This window comes from Podarcis gaigeae (genome assembly GCF_964106915.1).
Source record: "Podarcis gaigeae genome assembly, chromosome: 9".
Classification (NCBI taxonomy): Eukaryota; Metazoa; Chordata; class Lepidosauria; order Squamata; family Lacertidae; genus Podarcis; species Podarcis gaigeae.
In genome coordinates, this window is record NC_139685.1 from 2,223,559 (window position 1) to 2,242,257 (window position 18,699).

The following is an 18,699-nucleotide window of genomic DNA, read 5'->3' on the forward strand; positions in this document are numbered from 1 at the left end:
TTTGTGCACGCAGTTTGGAATTTTAACACTCAGGTAAGCACTCAGGTCTGCTTTTTTTTTTTTTTACTGATGCCTCTTACTGTTTTCAGTTTTATTTCCTTATATACAAAGTTGATAGAACATACAGCTGTAGAAATGAGCCACAGAGAAGAACTGTTAATTAAGCAGTGTAATTCAGGGAGCTGTCATTTAATGTTTCTGTTGCAGAATCAGGATACATAAAGAAATTGATTATTCTTTCAAGAATCATCATTGATTTTATTTATACCGTAAGTATAGATCTCTTTAACCTTTTTATGAAACAGTATGCCATTTAAAATGAACAAAATTTATTCAGACGTTTCCTCTTGACAAATATTGGATGATCCTGCATTATCCAGGGCAAATGGAAAAAAGTGTTTCAAGTGACATAGGTGAATGTGTAATATTCCAAGTGCAACCTCTTTCATCCACAAAAGGTCCACTGTGCTCTGCTGGTTGATTTAGTATCAGGATTTAGATTACCTGCAACAAAAGCAATAGAGCACAATTTTAGCTTTTTTGTAGATGTTATTACACAAGTATGAAATGTAAATTTGAAAATAACCATTGTTAGTAACTATGGAAATTAGTAAGTGCAATTTATTATATTTTCCCCAAATTAAACATGTTTAGTTTAGGACAGGGATGGCTATTTCAGCAAGAAATCTCTGAATCTCTCTCACTCTCTCTTGCAAGGTTGCAACTCGAAACAGAGTTGAGCTCCTTTAGATGGTTATTTCTCTTCAATTTTGTTTGCTCTGGATAAGGGGCTGTTTAATCCTTTCTTTCCTCCAACCCTGAGTAAAACAGGATCTTCTGTATATTTACTTGAAGCACAGTGGGTATCCATTTCAATTTTTGATCTCCTTTGGAGACTCTGCCGGTTAATAGCCTGTCCACCCATAGTATGGGAATGGTGAATTCACAGCAACAAAAATATAACTCCTAAAGCATTGTCACCAGTACATCATTCAGCTTTCTCCTGGGGTATAGTAATCTGTACATTACATTATGCAATACAGCACTTTGTATTGCTCCTTTCCTTGTAAACACAGTGGGAATGCAGTTAGTTGTCAAGCCCTAAAGTCAGATTACACAAAGTGCCATTTCCTATTGTTCACGCACTGCCTGGGTAATTGGTAGGAGGAAACTTGCCTGGTACATGCGAGACCTTGACACTGATTATTACTATTGCAAGTGTGTCTGTGAAGGTCTTCTAGGGGTAGGGGAAACTCCATGATCAGTTGACTGAGGGCCATTGTTTAGACTGATTTAACCAGCAGCTGACCTGAAGTATGTACTAAAAATAACTGGAAACTGATAGAAACACCACTAGAAATTGTATGTTGCAAGGGTCAAATTGCACTTCTTTGAAAAGTAGCAGAAGATGTGTTTGGGTGGAAGATACTCACTAATGTTTCTTGGAAAAGGAAGTCAGATTTTCTCCTCCACTGTTTGTCCTCATATCTATACCCAATCTGCTCATTAATAATCCTTGAACTAGGAAGGAATCTTTTTTGTTCTCCTGGATAAGTGATGAGTATCCCCTGCATATTTCAAAGGAAAAGGAAATAATTAAAAGGAATTGAATTAATCCAACCACACTGCTAGTATACAAATATAATAAATAAATAATAAAGATTTAAAAATAGTTTGTTCCCAAATGTATGTGAAATCAATAATGGCCAATGTAAATAAGTTATGTAAATGTATCTTTAGCAAGCAACGAACCTGGCAAACCAAACACCTTGGATGCAATGCTTAATTGCTTAATCAGATTAATCAATTAAACATATTTAGTTGACTAAAAGACTTCACAATTAATCCTCCACTAGATATTGTTTATTATTTTTAACACGAATTACTCATAAAGACTGTAGGTGCAAGTACTGTCTTCACACACAAAAAGAATGCTCTTCTAAGATGATGCTTGCTGCATCAAACAGTGGTCAGCTGGGTATAACTTTCACTCTGGAATTTATAGTCCTGTGCCTGCTCTTGTTAAATGTGCTGCATCTGGGTGTCCTCCTGGTGCTCATTTAGCTGAGTGGACGCTGGCCAGCATACATGTGTGCATAAACTGAAAGGAAATATGCTTTTGGCTTTGGGGATATTGTTTTTACTAATATGAAATTTAGACAAATTTAATCTATAAATTAATTGTCTGAGACTTACATGATTAATGAATTAACATTTTTATTACTGGGTTGCATCCCTACTCAGAACTCATACGAAACTATTCTAATGAGCCCCACATTGGATGAAATGGGGTTGGATTAGAATGATCCATGTGGACCCTTTTAACTATGATTCTATGGTAACTAATTTTGCCTTAGTGGGATTCCCCCCTCCCCGTTTCTTCACCTTGATTGGAGGTCAGCTCAACAGGCCATCTAAGTTTACACTTTAATAATGTCGATCGTATGCACTGGTGTAGTGGACTGAAGAGCTGCATCATAATTCATAAATAAAGCTACCACTGATGACAGAGATTTCGACAAAACGTTTTCCTTACCAACCTCACTCTTGGTTTATACTAAGAGGTAGAACCATATCTCTGTTGAGTTCTTGGAGAGGAAGGGGTTTGAGAACATCATCTGCAAGCCACACAGGAGCAGGACCCATCTATGCATTTAATAGACCAGGGGCTAGCACAGGCTTCCTCAACCTCAGCCCTCCAGATGTTTTTGGCCTATAACTCCATGATCCCTAGCTAGCAGGACCAGTGGTCAGGGATGATGGGAATTGTAGTCTCCAAACATCTGGAGGGCCGGGTTTGAGGAAGCCTGGTCTAGCAGATGAGCTGAAGAGGGTGACTGATGAAGAAAAGCTCCGTTCTCTTTGGTAACTGCTCCATAAATTACTTTCTTCTTCTCTCCTCTCATTCTGGTTGCCACTACATTGCTAGAGCAAAGGTCATATTAAAAGGCAGCCTGGACTCAGTCTTAGACACACAGCAATCCATAGGTTAAGGATGGCACTTTCAGATGTAATGCTAAACCATACTTCAGTATAATATCCTCATTCTGTTTATATCACAATGCATATTCACAATAATAAACAGCAATTAATAGGCTATAGATCAGTCATAGCCCATTTAAACTCATTGGGATGTATTACAGTGGACATAACCTCCAAACTGGATTTAACTAAAGTTACAATAATATTTAAAGATTTTATAGTGCTGTTTGACTATGTTAGACAGACTGGTGCTGCAATTTGCAGGGGCGTGGAGGTGGAGTTAACAAAAACTAAAGGAGAATTGCCCAAATAAATTACCGTATTTTTCCGTGTATAAGACACCCCCATACTTTTGGGGATCCTAAATTTAGAAAATGGGCATATGCAATATCCATTTATAAGATGCCCCCAGATTTTTAACCTTATTTTAAAGTAAAAAAATCTAGCCTTATACACGGAAAAGTACAGTAACTGCAGGAACAAAGGAAGCAGTTAACAAAAAAATCAGGACCACTGAGCTATTGAATGCAGCAGTGTTTGCTGTTAGATTTAAAATTAATTGTGTTTACATAAAGGGTAACAGATATCTGCTGACTGCCAACTGAGTATTTATTTAGTTTTGATGAAAATAATCCTAGCTGTTTCATCAGACAGAAAACATTTGGAATAAAACAAGGTGTTTTTGTCTTCAGGGCATTCGAAGAATAGGCGGTGATCAAGAACTACGAGCGGTCAGAATAATATGCGAACAGGTAACTTCCTTAAGGTTTTTGGCTGTACTGATATTCACAACTCTGTTATATTTCTGACTGCTCAATGGTTTGTTTTTGTGACTCATCAAACCACTTCACATACTGGTTTCATATACTTGTGCTCACATGTTCTCTCTCCTGCCCTTGTGGAAAGGGTTTATTTTATTACTTTTTAACCTGGTTTGGATTGTTTGATTGCAACCAGTATCTTGTAATCCTCCTTACATTTAGCCCTGTCATATGGATTCGTGTTATCCCCATATTTCAGATGGGTAGATGAAGTTTAGAAAGTAAGAAAGCCATTTAGTCATGGCAAGAGGTGAGATACAGACTGTTGTACAAAAGAATAGAGAAGGTTGGAGAAAAGAAGGTCATTCTGTACTTCCTCTGGCAAATTAACTTGTTTCTTGGGCAAAACATTCATAGGTAATGTGTGTGGACAAGATTGTGGATTTTGCAGACTATTTTCAGGCATTCACTGTTTTGGACTGAATTGCCTGATGTATTAAAATATGTGCAAGCAGTGGTGTGTCCCTCATTTGCAGGTGCATACAAATTTTAGGCTTCTGTTTACATTGCCAGATTAGTGGGCACAAATATTCAGCTGATGTTGATGTGCATATTGAACAGCATAACATATTAGTGTGAAAATGTGGAATTATCTATGCATAAAAGAATTAACATGATTAAAGATGCTCCTTTTTTGCTTTGCTTGTGGGCAACATATTGTTCCTCTGCACAGTGATAGAGATCACAGTGGAGATGATCATACCTATATATTAATTAACTTTTCTAAGCAAGAAGGCTTATGGAGAAATGAAATACTACCTGCTCTCACAGAAATGTTCCACCATTTAAATAATATTTTCCTATTTTAGTGTCTAATTTTATTTGATTTAGTATATGCCCACCCTCAGTATGTTCTTGAACGCAATATGTTCTTTAATGTTCAAGAACGTTTGGTTAACGGTTTCCCTGAAGTTTACTAGATCATGAGTTGTTTGCGATGTCATCACTTTCCACTCTCTATTAGACTGCACAAGAGATTCTACAAAACTCCTTTGCACGAAAGTTACTGGGTCTCCCCAAGGGCTCGGTTGCTGCACAGTTAAGAACAGAACTGGGCCTCCCCTCCATTGTAGCGAGAGCCCACATTAGAATTATTAGTTTTTATTGTAAATTAATCAAAGCCCCAGATTCCCTACTAGCCAGGCAAGCCTTTTTAACTTGCTCTCATAGCAACAAATGGTCCAAGGCTATGGAGACTATTACTGCACGCTACTCCCTCCCAGATCTTGACACGCTGTCATCTTGGGACCAACATAAAATCCGGGCCTGGATTCTTACAAGAGACGAGGCCATGGACCGGGCACAGTCCACCACAGCTCGCCTCTCCATGTGGCTCCCTAAAGTGAAAGTGGTAAGATCACTTGCCAACTACTTGATAGACCTGACGGAGCCCAATTTGAGAAGAGCGTTTACCATGGCCCGTTTCCACTCTATACCCATGGCCTTCTTGCAGGGGATTTATTCTAAGACCCCTATTACTCAGCGTCTATGTCCATGCACAATGAATGAAGTAGAGGACTTCATACATTTCTTTTTCTACTGCCCTATTTATGAGCCAATAAGAACTAAGCTCCTCCTCTTGATTCCGTCCACCATCACATCTAAAGAAGACTGTTTGAAATCACTTCTTGTGGACGCAAATCCCCAAATTTCACGTGGGGTGGCAATCTTTATAGTGCAGGCTTTGAAACTCAGGGCTACTCTGACTGGGTAGTGTGTCCTAGACCTGGACCTATTTTAATTCTTTTTATTACCTTTTTAACCTAATGTGCCAAGCCTATTTTGGGGCCATTATATGCTTTATATACATCCGCATTTTAGATTCCCGGCGCCGGCAACTAAATCTTTACATTATTGTCTTAGTGTAATTTAAATGTCATAACGCCAGTAATATCGCTTTGAATCTTGTTTGGTTGCTTGTCTCTATCATTTTTGTCTTATCCTGCTATGGCTGTATGCTAATGCAACAAAGGTTTGATTGATTGATGATGAACTTTTCTAAGCAAGAAAGCTTATGGAGAAATGAAATACTACCTGCTCTCACAGAAATGTTCCACCATTTAAATAATATTTTCCTATTTTAGTATCTAATTTTATTTGATTTAGTATATGCCCACCCTCAGTATGTTCTTGAACGCAATATGTTCTTTAATGTTCAAGAACGTTTGGTTAACGGTTTCCCTGAAGTTTACTAGATCATGAGTTGTTTGCAATGTCTTTCCACTCTCTATTAGACTGCACAAGAACACAGCCATAACATCCTAAAAACAATGGCTCATCTAGTTGAGCATCCTGTTCCCATAGTGGCAAACCAGATGCCATTACAAGGTACCTGCAAGCAGGAGCTGAGCACAAGACCCCCTCCTGTGCTTTCCTGCAACTGGCATCCAGAAGCATTGCTGCCTTTGACTGTGGAGGCAGAGCAGAGCCATCCTGGCTGGTAGTCATTGGCAATCGGTGCAATTAGTTGATGGGGCTCCCCTTATAGCACAAGCACATAACAGCCCTTCTCTTTACTATCAATGTATGGTTTTGCCATAAAATCAGTGTGCTGCAGAAATAGGATGGCTACTAAGAGAGGTGATTTTTCCCACTAGTTTCAGTGTATAGCTTGGGGAAAATGAACCAGGTGGTTCATTGCAATTACCTTCCCATCACCTCTTTCTGGACCTGAGCAAGGGAACAGGCCCAGCGTACAGGATCTTGAGTTTCCTGTCCTCCAGTGGAGTGAGATTATAGCTTGGCACGCATATGATTAGCATGCAGAACGTCCCAGCATTTCCCATTTAAAAGGAGCTCAGGGATGGGAAAGAGACAGAGGGCCACGATCATTCAGAGCAGATACTGCTTGATGCCTCTGGTCTGGCAGTGTAAGGTGGCTTCACATGTACTTGCCCTTTTAAAATTTTGTGGTTCTTTTTTTAGGGGTGTTATTGGGTTGTTGTTTTTATTTTTATTTTATATTTTTATTTTGTTCTGTGAACCACCCTGAGACCTCCAGGTATAGGGCGGTATATAAATTCAATCAATCAATCAATCAATCAATCAATCAATATGGCCATTCCAAGGATGTTGGGAAGAGAGGAGGCCGCAGGAACTGAGTTCTAGCACTTTTGATACAAGCTTTTTTTTTACAATGAAAATCAATACAATAATTCATCAAAAATATGAATTCCTTAATAGGCTATTCTCTGCTTCTCTTGACTAGATTCCCCCCACCCCCACCCCAGATTTCCAGACTAGTTTATTTTTTTAGTTCCTCAACTTGTTTCTCCCATCTCCAGAAAGCATGCACCCCCCCCACCCCCCTATGTACTAGTAAGAAGGAATCCAGTAGACAAGTTGTACTGAACCACAGATCATAAACATTTCAAATTGTAAAGTGTCCTGAACCTTTGAGATAGGATGCAAATAATGGATGCTCTTCCACCCATACAGCTGACTGATGTCTTTAATACAATTTCATCCTGTTTGTACAAACACAATGTACAAACAACTACTATATAATAAATTCATTTGTTGTTCTCCATGTAATTAATATTCAAATCACTTCTAAATGATAACTTGATTGCAATATTTTGGAGTCATATAGGCAAATACCTGTCTAATTATTCTGAATTTGAATATTTTTGGCATTCTTTATCCTTAGGCCCTGTGATTTCTACTTCCCCTTTTGCTTCTGTGCAGCCTTTTAGATCCCATGCCTTCCCGCAGCACACAGTCTTTAATATCCCTAGTCAGAATCTATCTCTCACCCAGGAAGGTGGGCCTTTACTTCCATGGCCACACTGCATTCAGCAAGTGACTAACTCCCAAAGTTCCCCTGGCTTCAAGCCCCTTCATAGCACAATGCACTCCTGTCACTAAGCCTGTATGAAAATTTCCCCCAGCCAAGTTGGTGTTCCACTTCCTTCACTGTAGCTGCATGGAGTTCAGCATTCACAGCACAAGTTACGAAATTCAGAAGAGCCTACAAATGAGTACAGAGATTGATGATATTTACTGTAGCTTTTTATACGAGCTTTTAGAGTGTTTTGTAAACCATGAAGTTACTTGTAGTGATTACAGCCCTCTAAATACAGTAACACAACATTTGTATTCTAGTCACATTGTAGACATGCCATAATACAGACTGTAGACCTGCCTCGAAATCAGACTTCTCTAACAAACTTCACAGAATCTGAATAAAAATAGAGAAACTCAGGTTAGATGAGTTTATTTTGTCAACAAAGAACAGTACCGGATGAACAAGCAAATCTGGTTATAGTTCTGTAAAAACAACATCCCTGAGCTACTCTCTGCCCTCCTGGCTTCCTACCTGGGCTGTGCTGGTCAGGAAGTAGCATTTCTGTTACTGGCTGGGCTGCGGGATATTTCTCCACTTTGACAGATCATGCAGAAATATCCCTTAGAGACTCACATTTATATATGGGAAATATCAACTTAAGCTAGATCTCCTTTCTAGTGTTTGAGAATGGAAAAATTGGTACAACTTTCCGACCATTTAAAAAGTGGTCTTACTGTGGCACCATGTTTCCATATTTGCTGCCCCATTTTCAGGTGCTGCTAGAAATAACAGTGACTATGACACCTAGAGTGCAAGGTAGCACATAGTTCTCAAGGGTGTTATGCCACAAGCGGATTCTTTCTTAATGGAGATGCTTGGTCTTAACATGTAGCAATATTTTTAAAAATCTTTTTAAAAATAGCTCTTGCTAAAATATTCTTTCTAATAAATATTGATATAAAGTATAGCAGGAGGAGCTGCTAACTTGTCCCACCCATTGCATTCACGTAGAGAGGGGGGTATAATTTATTTATTTATTTCAAAAATTATTTGGTGGGGGGGAGGCCTTAAAGGCAAATAATATCTTTTCTTTGTGGAATGATATTCCCTGCAAGCTGATCTGAGAGAACTATAAGGCCATGAAGAGATGCTTTGCTGCTGTTCCCTGCTCTTGCTGTCCTGTCCCACCAGCCACTTTCTTTCAGATGATTATACTGGATCTGGACAGGAGTGTTAGCAAAAGCAGCTGCTGATCTTTGCCTCTTCCAGTACGCTGACATTAGTTTGCTTGTCTTCCCAAGTCATATGTAATTTTTCTCGGAGACACCATTGATGGAATCACCAGACCAAAGATCACCAGTGTCAAAGCAATGATTCTTCAACATCAACTTCATTGGACTGGTCATGTTGTTCAGATGTCTGATTACCGTCTTCCAAAGCAACTACTCTATTCCAAATTGTAATGCTGGTGGTCAACAAAAGAGGTTTAAAGACTCTCTCAAGGCAAATCTAAAAAGTATAGCATAAACACTGACAATTCAGTAACACTGGCCTGCAAGTGCCCCAGTTGGAGAACAGCCTTTACCAAAGGTGTCATGGACTCTGAAGACGCTCAAACCAGGATGAAAGGAAAAACGTGCTAAGAGGAAGGTTCATTTGGCAAACCCTCACCGTGATCAACTCCCACCTGGAAACCTATGTCCCCACTGTGGAAGGACATGTGGATCCATAACTGGCCTCCACAGTCACTTACAGACTCATTGTTAAAACCGTGTTTATGGAAGACAGTCTTACTCGGCTGCATATGATCGCCAAAGAAGAAGAGTAAAAGCAGCAGCTCTTTATTTCCTTTGTTCTCCTGGAAGATCTTTAGCATTACTTCTCTTCCACTTTAAACTCCGATACTAGGTGAAACTCAGCAAAATAATATCACAGTTTTCAGGTTACCAGCTGGCCAGTGCCAGATTACCAGATAAGCAGAGTAGGCAGCGGCCTATGGGCCTTTTAGGGGCCCCATGACAATGGATCAAAATAATACTAATTTGATCTTGAAAGAAAATTACAGTCAAGCTTTCTTAGTTCCATGTTATCCCACTAAAGCATGCATACAGAGGGGCGGGGCAAGATTTCAATTGCCTAGGGATCTCCACAGGGTTTATGGCAGTGCAGATGGCTAGTTTTTGATCTGTTGGACCCGTTTATTTCTGAATAGGGTTGTTGTAGTGGTTACCAAAGTTCACTCTCAGTGCTAGTTTAAAGGCAACTTTTAATCTAGGTATTTTAATATATTGTACAGCCTCCTTACAGCATTGTTCATGCAACTCAAAATGCAGGAAATGAAGAAAGGTGTTGTCTGCCTGCCTCTCTTGATGATTTGGCAAAGCTTCGGGAAGATTCAGAAATGTTGTAAGAGATCCTTATCAGGGAAACATGTCAGAGGCAGAACTAAATTGGCGGACGGATGGAGTTTTAGCATTTTCTACGTTGTTCTTTGAATTCACTTTTAACCAGGATATTCTGCCATCTGTCCCCTTCCTGTCCTTGAGTTTTCAGCAAGAAAGATATTTTTATTTAAAGATTGTGTACCCTTAGGGTGTTTTTGTGGAAGCTTTCCTAGTGGCTGCACATCAACTATGGAATACCTTGCGCTATGAAGTGCGTTTGCACTCTCACTTGGAGTTCTTAGCTGAAGATAGTGTGTAAGTGGCATATTTCCTCCATCTGTTTTGTTTGTTGCTGTTCCTCCATCTATGGCTCCATCTATGGCTTTTCTTGTAAGTGGCATATTTCCTCCATCTGTTTTGTTTGTTGCTGTTCCTCCATCTATGGCTCAGGAGCAGCAGTGGAGGCAGGGACCACTGGGCAAGTCAAGTAGTTGGGAGAGCTCTGGGTTGGTGGGTTTGCACACACCTGTATGTCAGAGCTAACATCATATCCTTTTGAAGACAGTGGTACCACCACCGCTGTGAGGATGCCTCTCCCTCTGCCACACCTGACAAGCCACTTCTGGTTTCCTCTATCCTTGCTTAGTTGTTTTATATTGTTGTTTTTATGAAATAGCAATTTTAAATGTAGCAAATATTTGTGTGCTTTTACACACAACGTTTATGTTCTTTTCCACCAGAAGGGTGGGATATAAATGTTTATGTGTGTATCAGCAGCTCTGAAGTAGCTATTGGAGAAACAGTGCAGCGTAATCATTACACTATTTGATTAGGACTGGGAGAACTAGATTTTCAATCCTTACTCACTGGAGAAGTTCTATTTGTGAATTTGGCCAGTTACTTTACTGGCTGAGAGCAAGCCTAGCCTTCCCCTAGGCTAATGTGCTCCTCGCCTCCTCTGGTGCAACTCTGAGGAGGAAATCAGAAGCTTTGCCCCTTGTTTTTGTCTGAACTCAGAAAAACTGTGGTTAATCTTATCTGTGCTTAGTGGAAACAAGTAGACTTTTCAATCTGAAGGTGTAAGGAAGATTTCAAGATTTGTCTTTTAATACTTGGGGAATGCTTTTCAGCCCTGTGGAACCTTCAATGTGGGGTTTCGCAGGGCTCAATCCTATCCCCCATGTTGTTTAGCATCTACATGAAACTGCTGGGTGGGGTTATCTGGAGGTTTGGAGTATGTTGTCAGCAGTATGCTCTATTTCTCCTTTACATCTGCAGGTGAGGCAGTGGAAGTGCTGGAAGTCTTGCCTCAGTAATGGACTGGATCAGAGCCAACAGACTGAAGCTCAGTCCAGATAAGACCGAGGCACTGCTAGTGGGTGGTTCCCTAGACCAGATGGGTGGGAAGTTGCCTGCTCTTGATGGGATTATGTTTCCTCTGAAGGAGCAGATTCGTAGCTTGGGGGTCCTCCTGGATCTTTTGCTGTCGCTCGAGGCTCAGGTGGCCTCAGTGGCCCAGAGTGCCTTCCATCACCTTCAGCTGGTGGCCCAGCTATGCCCCTATCTGGACAGGGATAGCCTAACTACTGTTGTCAATGCTCTGATAACCTCAAGGTTAGATTACTGCATATGTAGGGCTGCCTCTGAAGAAGGTTTGGAAACTTCAGCTGGTGCAGAATTCAGCGGCCAGGTTGCTCACTGGAGCAAGATGGTTTGAGCATATTGCACCGATCCTGCCCTGACTGCACTGGCTGCCAATTAGTTTCTGGGCCCAATTCAAAGCAGTGGTTTTGACCTATAAAGCCTTAAACGGCTCAGGACCGCAATACCTCAGGAACCGCCTCTTTCCATATGAACCTACCCAGACCCTGAGATCATCTTCTGAGGCTCTTCTTTGTGTGCCTCCTCCTCGAGAGGCCAGGAGGGTGGCAACACAAGAACGGACCTTCCCTAAAGTGGCTCCCCATCTGCAGAATGCTCTCCCCAGGGAAGTTCACCTGGTGCCTCCATTATACACCTTTGGGCGCCAGGCAAAAACATTCCTTTTTAACCAAGCCTTTGGTTGATCTGATTTATATGCTATGCCCTTTTAAAATGTGTTTTTGGGGGGGGGGCTGTATTGGGTTGTTGTTTTTTATTTTTATTAGGTATTTAGTGGTTTTATATCTTGATTTTTATTATGTGAACCTTCCTGAGATCTCCAAAAATAATACTAATAATACTTATACTACTACTACTAATAATAATAATGATGCAAGCAGAGCCTATCAAGTAAAATCTGAAGGCTGTCATCTAGTGCTGAGTTTTATGCAATTAAAATCCCACTGAACTCAGTTGCAAAAGGATACCCCTACTCTAATGCACTAGCAGAGACATCAGATCTGTGCAGATGTTGGACTGAAACCAGTTCTGACTCCTGCATTATCACTTTCCCACAAAGTACTGAAGAGCTAGCTCTGCATCAGGGTTCCTGTTCTTGGTCCTTTGGCAGAAGGAGAGGATTCAATAAGTCTCTGCTTTCCTTTGCTGAAGCCCTTTTGCACAGACCGTAAAGCAAACAAATGACAACGCTGCCTTTCCCACTCCTCTTTTGTAGGGTTTTGTGCATGGATCTTGCATCTACCTGTTCATGCAAAAGAATCCCAAACTCTGTGTTTGCATAACAGGAGATGGCGATGATGCCTATGCATTTGCAGGCTGTGAGAGTAAGGTTAATCCTTCTTTTATTTGTCATTATTAAAAGTAATAATAATAGAAACACTTTTTCATACAATATGAAGGCAAACAAGGTGTTAAAACACTTCAGTAAGTTATTCTATTTCTCCACATCATCACATTTGTTTCATGCAAGAAGAGCAGGCTAAAATTAACCTACCTTATATTTCTTTTTGTTTTAGATCATGAAGAACTTTGTGGCAGCAGTTATGGATCTTTTTGTCTGAATGGTGGGATTTGTTACACGATACCTGCCATTTCCAGTCCCTTTTGCAGGTAAATGTTTGTATTTTCATTGCCACATAAGAGTCATCTCCTGGGCTAAATTAGCAATGGAGGAAACACATTATTTCATCAGCTTATCTAGAGCATGTTTCTTATGTATTGATTATATAATCATTTGTGTGCCACCCTTCAGGGAATATCCCACTCAAGGTAAATCACAAAATCACATTGGAAACATTTAAGCTGCATTGTTTTTAGGTAATATACAAAGGGGCTTCTCCAGACTTTTGTAGGGCTTGAGACAGATAGTGCTCTCCTAATACGCACACTAACCACCTAGTCACACACAAGGCTGCCAAGGCTGCCTGAGGGTTTACGCCTCTTTCCTCTGGTGCTAGTAACTTTGCCACCTCATTGCCTTTGCAGTTGCCATCGCTGCCAGGCTTATTTTGTCTTTAGCCCCAATCTGGTGTGTCAAGGAGCAGGAGCGGTAGTTTATTAGCACACTTCCATTTAGTAACACATCTGTTATGTTCTTCTTTGCACAGTTGTAATGCCAGTACCTGATGCTAAGTGGTACATATAAACCAAGCCTGTATTCATAATTGTCCTCTATAAAAATGGTTATTGGCACACAGTAACTGCCTGTGGTAAGCATATATGGGATGAGAGAGAGCACTTTATACTGACAAAGCACAGCACAGGGAACGGAATTGTTATTTCCTCAGTTCACAGGACAAGACAAGAAGCGAAAGGTTCAACAGAACGAGTAAACATTAACCGCCTACTTAAAGAGTGGCACAGCAATGGCACAGCTTGGCTAGAGAAGTTGTGAAATGCCCTTCCTTTGATTTTTCTATTTCTTTTAAAGTTGGACAGACAACTGTCAGGTATTATGACATCTGGTTTTAGTATAAACACCAATTTTACTTTGTTTATTTAGTTTGTTAGTTACTAGTCTTTATATTGCAATTTATTGCTCTAGTCAAATCAGCTAACAACAATCACATATACCAATATGTGGGTTTCATGCACAAAGATGTGTTTCATGCATCTCTGTGTTCAGAAACCAGTATCTGAACAAAGAGGCCACTTGCTGGCTGGATAACTTACACCTCCTGTTGTGTGGACTATGATGTTACCTGCTCCCTTTCTGCCATAGAGCATAAAACACACCTTGCTTATCCATTCCCCTTCCTCCACCCTTCAGGAAATGGGCTGCATTTCATTGTGTTAGCAATCACTGGGGCTGGGAGTCAGAATACTGAGCTGCTAGGATCTTCCTCATCTACCTGCCTTTAGTGTTAAATGAAGTAGCCACGTGCGGAATTTTCACTTGTGCCACTTCAGCAAGCATAACTTTGGGCAAAGTCAGGACTAGCGACTCATTTTTTCCCATTGCACCAGAAGAGGCTAGTGAATATGGAAGTTGTTACAACTTCTTATCAACTTATTTAGTAGCAATTCTATCCTGCCAAGTATGTAACTAATGGATGGGATCGCTCTGTGAATTAGAGTATTCTGTTCCAGCATGTTCTTATTCAAAGCATGGCATGCTCCTTATCACTCAGTCAGGCAAGAAAGCTAATTATAAATAAGAAAGGTTTTGTTTACACTGTGCTATCACTTGGTAATCAGTAGAGCTAGGAATAGTAGTAATGGAAGAATATGTATTCCACAGCTCAGTGGTATTACAGAAGGACCAAATGCTTGCTTAGACAAATACTGGCATGTAAAGGATCTATCCCTAGATCTCACCCCAACTTCTCCAAGTTGCTAATCCTCTGCCTTGATTCCTTCTCAAATGATTGGCAAAATTGTAGCTCTGTGCAGAAAAGACTGGGTGCTAAGGCAGTTGGTTTCCATAGCCAGTAGCAATCACTAGAAGACTTGAAGAAGAGAGTTGGCTTGGGACCCCAAAGTCCATAAAAATCTTGTTAATATTTATCTGATTGAAAGGACATTTGAATCATCTTGGCTGGTTTCTATGTGCTATGAAGTGTAAGGTAAGAATTCACAGTGATCTTTCTGCCTAAGGAAGATCTTGTGAGAGTACATCTTCCTCACTTGCCCACCCACCCCTAAATATTTTTTCCAGACATTTAGAGTTCTCATGGTAAAGAAAAGAAACTGCATTGCCATTTAAAACTGTAATAGTCATACTTAGATGCCCTCCCACCACTACTATTTGAGCTGTACTGTCCAGGACACCAATGGACCTATAACTTTAATGTATATCTGTTGTGATCATGTGTGGACTGGCAATGGGTGTGTGTGTGTAATTTAAATGCAAAGGAAATGTGCAAGTAGAATTTGTAGCTTTCTACTCCCTCATTTCCCTCATCTGTGTTTGTCCCCAGAAAGCCCACTTCTGGTATCAGAGTTCAGTTGGGGAGGAAATGGTAGGAGAATTTGGTGGTGGGAGGGTCCAGCCTCCCCACAACTAACTGCTTTGCACTTTGATTTGGCACCTGATCCCACACGGCTCCACGTTTCATGTGATTGGGCCAGATCTGCATCTAATCTGTAGTTTAGCCTGGGTATTGCAGAGGATAGAAAACCTCCACTTTTCCATCATATTGCTGATTTAGTCCCGTATTGTGTTTTGAGCACAAGGAAAATGTGATATCCCTGCAAGAAAAGTGCTTGCTTGGGGAAGACTTCTAGCTCCTCTGCGGCAGTTGACTGTTTCTCCAGGCAGAAAGTTCTCTGGAAAAGTCCTAAAGAGTGACCGATGAGGGATCACGGCAGTGCAGGTCTAAATGTGGTCTGAGGCTTCTTGGCAATAAAAAATGCTGTATTGAGAAAAGTGGTGTGCTAAACCAGGACACATGATGCAAGAGAACCTTGTATAACTCTGTGGACTGTGGACTGTGTACACAGCAGAATCACACCTTTCTTTTGAATAGATAAACATGCCCTTTAATGAGTACATGAAGGAAATGATTCCTGTTTGCTTTTGGATTTTTCACAGTTACTGCTCTTTTTGGCAGAAATGGGGATTTGGGTGAAGCGGGAGAGGTCTCATAGCTGACACATGGCCTTTCAAAAGCTGTTAGGCTACTACTACCCATTCAGATACAAAATCCCACACCGATGGTAACATATTTTTTGGAAATAAGGCTGAGTGAATTTAACAGGACCCACATTGAATCCCGTGGCTCCATTTAAAATGTTAGGTCCCCCAAAATCAGTAGCAGTCAATGGGAGAAACTTTTATATACCAATAGGAACACTTTTAATTTGGCCTGATAACAAATTGGCAGTCAGTGCAGACCTCTGAGCAAGGGTCCATCACACAGCCTGAGCTATAGCCAGACTGAAATGGGTCTAGATAATCTGTGTCTTCCAAGAATGTCCACAGCTGTTGAACCACACTGTCCTGTCAATTTTGAAAGGATTTAGTGCTTGCCGTCTTTACCATGTTTACTCTGAAGACTACTTATTGCACATGTGACTGTTGCATTAGGTGCAACTAACTTTTTTCTAGATTGAGGCAAATATGTTTTGTGATTGGACTGTAAAGTACTTAGCTGTGATCTTCACTCTGACATTCAGCATCTCTCCTAATAGCGAACTCTGGCGCAGAGTGGAAACAGTAGCCAAAACAAGACCACTAGAGGGGGAATCAGCATGCTGGAGGGATTTGCAGAAATACAAAAGCTATTTTTTAAAAAACCTGGTGGGCAAAACAGACCAATGAGGACTAAGACTGCTAACCATGTAATGATTACAGTAAATTGGAAAAATAAAACAGAATGTGATGGGAATGACTGGAGGGCAGGATGAGATGGCCTGCTTGGAAAGGTCACTGTGGACATCTAGGACCCAAGGACATGTGGGGGGCACAGGGGGGCACACAACAGGTGCCTAGAGAAGGGCAAAGGCAGGAGGCAATGGGCATTTTTCTGGTAACAATATAATGTTTCTGGTAACATACCATAATATAGTATGGCAGACCCAACTAGGTGCACATGGTGTTTGGGAGAGAAGAATGTGGTGTGTTTGTGTGTAAAGCAACACTAATATCTACCAAATCCTGCAAAGAGAAAGTGCAATTCTGTTACCAGTATAAACATGCAGGTCAAGTTATTGGCATACACATTTATAATTTGCATTGCTTTGTTTTGACTGCAGAATTATGAGGCACTAAAACTTTGCATAAGTAATAAGGATCTTGGCTCCTTGGCTTGAGCAGACTTTAGTGGGAACATGGTATTTTTTGCCTGCAATGGGTATTTATATACAAGGCACGTTAATAAAGAAACCCCCTTGATTTTCCTGATTAGAATTCCAAAAATAACACTATATGTTCTGATTAATATTGCTAATCAGAAAGAAAGCAGTGGGGGGTAGTATATGAGTTCAACGCCTACTAAACCTGCAATGCAACTGGAAGAAAGGAAAGGAAAACTACTTTATGCTGCAGACCAGGACAGATTTCACATGTGCCACTCAAGCACTTTTGAACATAGGAACATAGGAAGCTGCCCTACACTGTCAGATCACTGGTCCATCCTGCTCAGTAGTCTACAATGATTGGTATTGGCTCTTCAGGATTCTTTCAGGTAAGGGACATTCCCAGACTTACCTGGAGATGCCATTGATTAACCATGGGACCTTCTGCAGATGCTCTTCCACTGAGCACCCCTTCCCCAACTTCTCTCCTACTGTTAATGTGTGCATGTGAAATATTAAAAATACAAAAGAGCAGTGATACATCAGCAGGCAACTGCACCAGGTTTCCTCCCACTGCTGAATGAGCAGCGCAAACATCGACAGCAGAGTTGGAAACACTAGAACACAAGCAGGAAATGAGGCAAGTCTGTAAGTAGCCCGCTCAGAAAATAAAGCAGCTACTGGTCAACCCTGTGTCTCAATAGAAGCCATGCATGTAAGAAATAACCCAAGTGTTAAGTAAATTCCAGTCGTATTTCAGTTCAGTTCATTGTATATAAATCAAGAAAGGGTTTCTACTTTTAATGGTAATATTAGCCTAAAGCCAAAATCCTGTGCAGTCAAATCTTATTGGGTTCAATGGCAGGTGGAATTGCCAAAGTTATTTCCCCCGGAACCTTGTTCCCCTTTCTGCCTGTCTTTTTTGTTTTTTTGCCACGTGTATAAAGCTGAATGCATAAAAGTTAAATGCATTTAAGTTGCGGGCTAACGGTAAGAGTAATTTGAGGAAACACATCTACGATCATTCTACCCCTCCAGTGGCATGTACTTCCGTTAGTCCCATCAGGGGAAAATTATTCATGACATAGTTATGTTTAGTAGCAGGGAGATGTACCACTAACCTTACCTGCATTTTGGTCTGGCACAAATACAAGGGCACAAGTTGCTATTGGAAGGACAGTGGCACTAGGATATTAATAAAGTGCTTCAGGGACACAGGTGGTGCTGTGGTCTAAACCACTGAGCCTCTTGGGCTTGCTGATCGAAGGTTGGCGGTTTGAATCTACATGGCAGGGTGAGCTCCTGTTGCTCCGTCCCAGCTCCTGCCAACCTAGCAGTTTGAAAGCATGCCAGTGCAAGTAGATAAACAGGTACTGCTGTGGCAAGAAGGTAAACACCATTTCTGTGTGCTCTGGTTTCCATCATGGTGTTCCATTGCGCCAGAAGCTGTTTAGTCCTGTTGCCCGCCTGACCTGGAAAGCTGTCTGTGGACAAATGCCGGCTCCCTCAGCCTGAAGCGAGATGAGTGCCACAACCCCATAGTTGCCTTTGACTGGACTTAACTGTACAGGGGTCCTTTACCTTTTACTTTACTCTGCTTCAAACA

General features: G+C 40.9%; 1 protein-coding gene and 1 long non-coding RNA gene across 2 annotated transcripts in view; one reads left to right on the top strand and one right to left on the bottom strand.

Moving 5' to 3' along the window:
• The window catches only part of TSPAN3 (tetraspanin 3), a 939,276-nt gene that overhangs the window by 544,337 nt on the left and 376,240 nt on the right, over positions 1-18,699 (top strand). The window lies entirely within an intron of this gene.
• LOC310825218 lies at positions 291-17,676 on the bottom strand. Its single transcript, XR_014555166.1, has 4 exons — positions 17,506-17,676; positions 12,850-13,010; positions 1,434-1,568; positions 291-504 (listed from the first exon to the last, which is right to left on the bottom strand). It is a non-coding gene; the product is annotated as an uncharacterized lncRNA (long non-coding RNA).